Source organism: Lepidochelys olivacea, assembly GCF_965140295.1.
Source record: "Lepidochelys olivacea isolate rLepOli2 genome assembly, chromosome: 27".
Lineage (NCBI taxonomy): Eukaryota > Metazoa > Chordata > Testudines > Cheloniidae > Lepidochelys > Lepidochelys olivacea.
In genome coordinates, this window is record NC_140437.1 from 17,009,284 (window position 1) to 17,016,381 (window position 7,098).

The following is a 7,098-nucleotide window of genomic DNA, read 5'->3' on the forward strand; positions in this document are numbered from 1 at the left end:
CAAAGAAACAATTAACCCTTAAAGAAAGATAATATATCTTTGTATCATTCAGGACCAATAAAAAGGTAGGTTAGAGTTCGCAAATTACTTAGGTATCTGGCATCATATGCACACTTTTACTTTCTTTGTTATAGATATATGATAGAAACAAAAGGGTTGTGTGCCAGTGACAAATATTTGCTAATTTGAAAAATGTATTTTTACTTGCACAGTTCCATTTTCGTTTATTTGAACTAGAAGACCTACTAATGCTGTTGCTGTTGATAAAGGAAGGCGGGGAAGAAAGGAATGTGGCTAGTAGGTTCAGGATTATTCGGATCCACTGACAACCTCATTTAGGGCAAGTATGGAGACAGTAGCAATGCTGTAGTAGAAGCTGTGTAGAAGTTGCTGCTGTGGTCATAGCTTAGGAGGGAAGAAAGATTCTTTTGCCCCAGTCCTGATGGAGTTCCCCTTTGTTTTCTCTGGTGCTGTGCTAGGAACAGGGATGAAATGCTGGCTCATTGAAGTTAATGGCAAAACTCTCATGGACTTCAGTGAGGCCAGGATTTCACACCAGGATTTCTGCTTAAGTGTCCCACTTACACTCATAGGTGAGTGATTCAGCAATGAGGTTATAGGGTCTGTGACAGGGTCGGGCCAGATGGCTAGAGGAGAGTAATAGAAGGCAGATATATTAACCCCAGGCTAAGTAGGTCCCTTTTCCCTGGGTAAGGTAACAGGTAAGGTTCCAGAAAAATCAGAAAGCTTCTGGACACAATTAAGGCAGGCTGATTAGAACACCTGCAGCCAATCAAGAAGCTGCTAGAATCAATTAAGGAAGGCTAATCAGGGCACCTGGGTTTTAAAAAGGAGCTCACTTCAGTTTGTGGTGTGCGTGTGAGGAGCTGAGAGTGAAAACGCGGACTGTTGGAGGACTGAGGTGTACAAGCATTATCAGACACCAGGAGGAAGGTCCTGTGGTGAGGATAAAGAAGGTGTTGGGAGGAGGCCATGGGGAAGTAGCCCAGGGAGTTGTAGCTGTCGCACAGCTGTTCCAGGAGGCACTCTAGACAGCTGCATTCCCCAGGGCCCTGGGCTGGCACCCAGAGTAGAGGGCGGGCCGGGTTCCCCCCAGATCCTCCCAACTCCTGGTCAGACACAGGAGGAATCAACCTGGACTCTGGGTTCAGAAAAACGGCCAATCTGAGGGCTGCCGTGAAGCTCCAAGGCGAGCAAATCCGCCAATAAGCGCAAGACCCACCAAGGTAGAGCAGGAACTTTATCACAGGTCTGTTTTCTACTTTCTCTGCAATGTACACACAGAACTATCAGGTTTCTGTAGCAGGAGACTGACTGTCTTTTACATCCCATGATTAACCAATTACCAAAATCAGTGGGGCTCAATGATCTTACTAGGTAAACTATTCTGTAAGCTGAACATTGGGCACAGGTGTTTATGTGCCAAATACAGGGAGATAAAGCTAGGGAAGAAATGGGTTATTGAATGAATTTTTCAGAACATGAATGGCATAGGTGTTCACAGAACAGACAATAGCTCTAGAACCTCAGGGCATTGCAGTTAATTTACCTTATTAAGTAGAACAGCAGAACAGTCAAAAAAGCACACAGGGCTTTCATAGTTTAAAGTAGCTATACCAGATGCTGGTGTTCAAAGCTTGGATCAGAGAAATTGTTGGAGCTTGTTATTCAAAAGCAGTCTCCTTGTTTTCCTTTGGTTCCCTGCTGTGGAGGAAAATGGGTATGGCAGCTTCTTGGAGTTTGTAGAAAGGTTTAGGAAATTGAAATAATCATGCAATAAATTGTGGTGGAATTAATTTTGCAATAATTACATGGTCATGCATTAATCGTGACTAACAGTTCAGGATGACAAGGGTTAACACCACACCTTTGTGCAGTTGTGCATATATCAAGAAAGTGGCATGTGAAAAATTAGCTAATACCTAGAGAATGCTATATAGGTTTTAGTGAGTTACAAGGACATTATTCTATCAATTTGTTCTGGTGACAACATAAACCACAAGAGTGAAGCCTAAGATGGATGAAGTCATCATTAATTTGTTTGAGGAAGGAAGAGAAACTTTTCTTCTGTCAAATGGCAAATTTAGCATCAAAAAAGAAAAAAGCAAAGGATTCACCATTTTCTGTCTTTTTAAATTAACTTTGATAAACTAGTTGGAAAGTAAAACAATAACTACAACCAAAAACCTATTTGCTGTAGACCACAACAAGAAGTGTGAAGTGTTCTGCCTCAGACGGGGGTCCAGTCAGGGTTACCTGTCAGATGTCTTTCTTATCCTTTGGGCACTGGGACTGCTGTAGGCCTTCCCCTTGGTCCCTGTGATACTGACAGTCCTGAGGAAACTGAGGCAAGATCTAGGATTGATTATTATGACTGTCCCTGCATAGGCAAAGCAGTTCTGGTGTTTGGATTTGGTGACTCTCTCAGTGCAATCCCCGATTACTTTGCCTGCTCTGTCTGACATAGTCTCACAAAACCATGGTCACATCATACATCCAGACCCAATATTATTACATCTGGCAGCCAGGATGCTGGCTGGATGACATCCACTGAAAGAAGAAGTTCAGATGAAGTTTGAAACATTCTACTCCAAAGCAGGAAAGCCTCAACCAGACTTATAAACCTAGGTGGAAGAGGTTTTCTATTTGTCTATCTCAGCAGCATCTCTCTCCTTTGAGATGACCCATTTCACCAATATTGGACCATGTGCTAGCCCAGAAACAATTGGGACTTTCTTATCAGTTCTATAAGGGGCCATTTAGCAGCAATATCTGCACATTGCTCTGCTATCCAGGGCCATACTGTATTTTCTCACCCTCTTTATTCATGTTTTCCCCCAGTTCGGGAGTTCCCTTCCCCTTGGGACCTCAACATTGTAATAACTGGGTTGATGGGTCCCTAATTTGAGCCCTTAGGTGGCATAGGGAGCAGGTTTCTGTCAGTGAAGAAATAGCTTTTTATAGCTATTACATAAGCTGGAAGGGTAGGGGAGATTCAGGTCTTCAAGGGAGGTCCCTCTTCTACAGTGCTTCATAAGGACAGTGTTACTGTTAGGCCTTATCTTAAGTTTCTGGCCAGGGTTGTTTCAGAGTTCCATATGAACCAGTTCATTCATCTGACAGTTTTCTTCCCCAAACCTCAATCAGCCTTGGCAGAAGCTAAATTTCAGACACTTGATACAGTAAGGGAATTATTATACCACCAACAGGAAAAAAAAATCAATCATTCAGGAACACATCTACCCCCAGTTTGTGGCCTTTGTTGAAAGGGTTGAGGGTCAGGCCATATCTTCACAGACAATTTCAGAATGGGTCTCCTCATTTTTAAGAACATGTTATAAATTAGCCAGGTTAGATCCACCTAGCCGTATTAGGGTTCATTCCTCTAGAGCTCAGGCACCCTTTGCTGCTGCCTGTTTGAAGAATATTGCTCTTTATGAAACTGTAAGTTAGCTATGGGAAGCTCAGTCCACACCGTTACAGGACACTTCTGTTTTGCAGAGATTCTCAGATCAGATGCCTGCTTTTGTAGGACTACCTGGCAATCATTGTTTAAGTAGGTCTCCTACTGTCCACCTCCAAGCAAACAGATAACTGGTTGTTAGTCACAAAGAATGGAATCCATGTGGACAATCACTAGAAGAGGAAAGAACAGTTACTTACAGTACAGTAACTGTAGTTCTTTGAGATGTGTTGTCCACATGGATTCCACAACCTGCCCTCCTTCCCTTCTACTACAGAGACCTACTCCTCTGGGATTCTGTATTGTGTGACGATTCAGAACAGAAGAATATAAGGGAGTGCTGGAAGGCAGGTATATCAGCCTGGATAGCCAAACAAAGGCTACTCTAGGCCAATTAAGACACCTGATGCCAATTAACCAGTTAAGGCCTTTAGGCTAATGGAGACAGCTGAAACCAATCAAGGTCCCACTTATACTGTTTAAAAGCTCTCCTTCCAGTACCCTCCAGGGGGCTGAGGTGAAAGAAGCTGGAGGAGAGGAAGCATTGCTGAATCCTGAGGTGAGGGTGAAGCTAGGAAAAGGGGACCATGGGGGAAGTGGCCCAGGGAATCAAAGCGGTATCAGTGGTGAAGGGAAAGCCACCAATAGCTGCTACAATTAGGGTCCCTGGGCTGGAACCTGGAGTAGAGGGCGGTTCTGAGTCCCCATCCCTCCCATACTCTACAGAGATCCCCTGGAGAAGGAAAGCAGGACTTGGTCCAGGCAGGATGCCGAACTGTGCTTACTGAGCACGATGGAGCTACAGAGACTGGGGGGTAATCCCCCTTCCCATTTCCCATACTGGTCGGTGATGAAAGTAAGCCACGAAAGCTTGTGCTCCAATATGTCTGTTAGTCTATAAGGTGCCACTGGACTCCTTGCTGCTTTTACAGATCCAGACTAACACAGCTACCCCTACTCAATAGGCTGTGACTCTTGCCGCTACACTGAGAAAGGGAGGTCACACTGGGGCCTTATCAAGTTTCTGAGGCCACTGAAACTTCCCAGAAGCGCAGTATGCAGTAATTACTCAGAGAAGCCGGCAAGATGTAAGCCTCAGTGGGCTCACCCCAGGCGAACTCCCAGGCAAACTCCTGCTGTTTGCTGCTCTGCTGTTCCCCGCTGCTCAGCTGACACAAGGGAGAAAGGAAAGCAGCAGAATACAGACCCTGGACTTCAGAAAAGCAGACTTTGACTCCCTCCGGGAACTGATGGGCAGGATCCCCTGGGAGAATAACATGAGGGGGAAAGGAGTCCAGGAGAGTTGGCTGTATTTTAAAGAATCCTTATTGTGGTTACAGGGACAAACCATCCTGATGTGTAAAAAAGAATAGTAAATATGGCAGGCGACCAGCTTGGCTTAACTGTGAAATCCTTGCTGATCTTCAACACAAAAAAAGAGGCTTACAAGAAGTGGAAGATTGGACAAATGATCAGGGATAAGTATATAAATATTGCTCGGGCATGTAGGAATGAAATCAGGAAGGCTAAATCACACCTGGAGTTGCAACTAGCGAGGGATGTTACGAGTAACAAGAAGGGTTTCTTCAGGTATGTTGGCAACAAGAAGGCCAAGGAAAGTGTGGGCCCCTTACTGAATGAGGGAGGCAACCTAGTGACAGAGGATGTGGAAAAAGCTAATGTACTCAATGCTTTTTTTGCCTCTGTCTTCACGAACAAGGTCAGCTCCCAGACTACTGCACTGGGCAGCACAGCATGGGGAGGAGGTGGCCAGCCCTCTGTGAAGGAAGAAGTGGTTCGGGACTATTTAGAAAAACTGGACGTGCACAAGTCCATGGGGCCAGATGTGCTGCATCCGAGAGTGCTAAAGGAATTGGCGGATGTGATTGCAGAGCCATTGGCCATTATCTTTGAAAACTCATGGTGATCGGGGGAAGTCCCGGAAGACTGGAAAAAGGCTAATGCAGTGCCAATCTTTAAAAAAGGGAAGAAGGAGGATCCTGGGAACTACAGGACGGTCAGCCTCACCTCAGTCCCCGGAAAAATCATGGAGCATGTCCTCAAGGAATCAATTCTGAAGCACTTATACGAGAGGAAAGTGATCAGGAACAGTTAGCATGGATTCACCAAGGGCAAGTCATGCCTGACTAATCTAATTGCCTTCTATGATGAGATAACTGGTTCTGTGGATGAAGGGAAAGCAGTGGACATGTTATTCCTCGACTTTAGCAAAGCTTTTGACACGGTCTGCCACAGTATTCTTGTCAGCAAGTCAAAGAAGTATGGGCTGGATGGATGCACTACAAGGTGGGTAGAAAGTTGGCTAGATTGTCGGGCCCAACGGGTAGTGATCAATGGCTCCATGTCTAGTTGGGAGCCGGTATCTAGCGGAGTGCCCCAAGGGTCGGTCCTGGGGCCGGTTTTGTTCAATATCTTCATAAATGATCTGGAGGATGGTGTGGATTGCACTCTCAGCAAGTTTGCAGATGACACTAAACTGGGAAGAGTGGTAGATACGCTGGAGGGTAGGGATAGGATACAGAGGGACCTAGACAAATTGGAGGATTGGGCCAAAAGAAATCTGATTAGGTTCAACAAGGACAAGTGCAGAGTCCTGCACTTAGGACGGAAGAATCCAATGCACCGCTACAGACTATGGACCGAATGGCTAGGCAGCAGTTCTGCGGAAAAGGACCTAAGGGTGACAGTGGACGAGAAGCTGGATATGAGTCAACAGTGTGCCCTTGTTGCCAAGAAGGCCAATGGCATTTTGGGATGTATAAGTAGGGGTATTGCCAGCAGATCGAGGGACGTGATCATTCCCCTCTATTCGACATTGGTGAGGCCTCATCTGGAGTACTGTGTGCAGTTTTGGCCCCACACTACAAGAAGGATGTGGATAAATTGGAGAGAGTCCAGCGAAGGGCAACAAAAATGATTAGGGGTCTGGAACACATGACTTATGAGGAGAGGCTGAGGGAACTGGGATTGCTTAGTCTACGGAAAAGAAGAGTGAGGGGGGATTTGATAGCTGCTTTTAACTACCTGAAAGGTGGATCCAAAGAGGATGGATCTAGACTATTCTCAGTGATAGCAGATGACAGGACAAGGAGTAATGGTCTCAAGTTGCAGTGGGGGAGATTTAGGTTGGATGTTAGGAAAAACTTTTTCACTAGGAGGGTGGTGAAACACTGGAATGCGTTACCTAGGGAGGTGGTGGAATCCCCTTCCTTGGAAGTTTTTAAGGTCAGGCTTGACAAAGCCCTGGCTGGGATGATTTAGTTGGGATTGGTCCTGCTCTGGGCAGGGGGTTGGACTAGATGACCTCCAGTGGTCCCTTCCAACTCTGATATTCTATGATTCTATGACCCACCAATACAGGCTCGGGACTTTATCACAATTGGTGAAGGAAATGAGGGATGGATGCACCTGCTCCACTCTTTATTCCCCTGGGTGGGGAGGAGGTGACCTGGGGACGTCTAAAGCCCAAGTAATAATAAGTCAATTTCATAGTAGAGGACAAATATTAGATAGAGAACAAGAGGGAGGTGGTGTGGCCAGAGTGCCCTGTGTTCTAGCTATGTTTAGCTGGCAGACTGTCCTTAATGGACTGT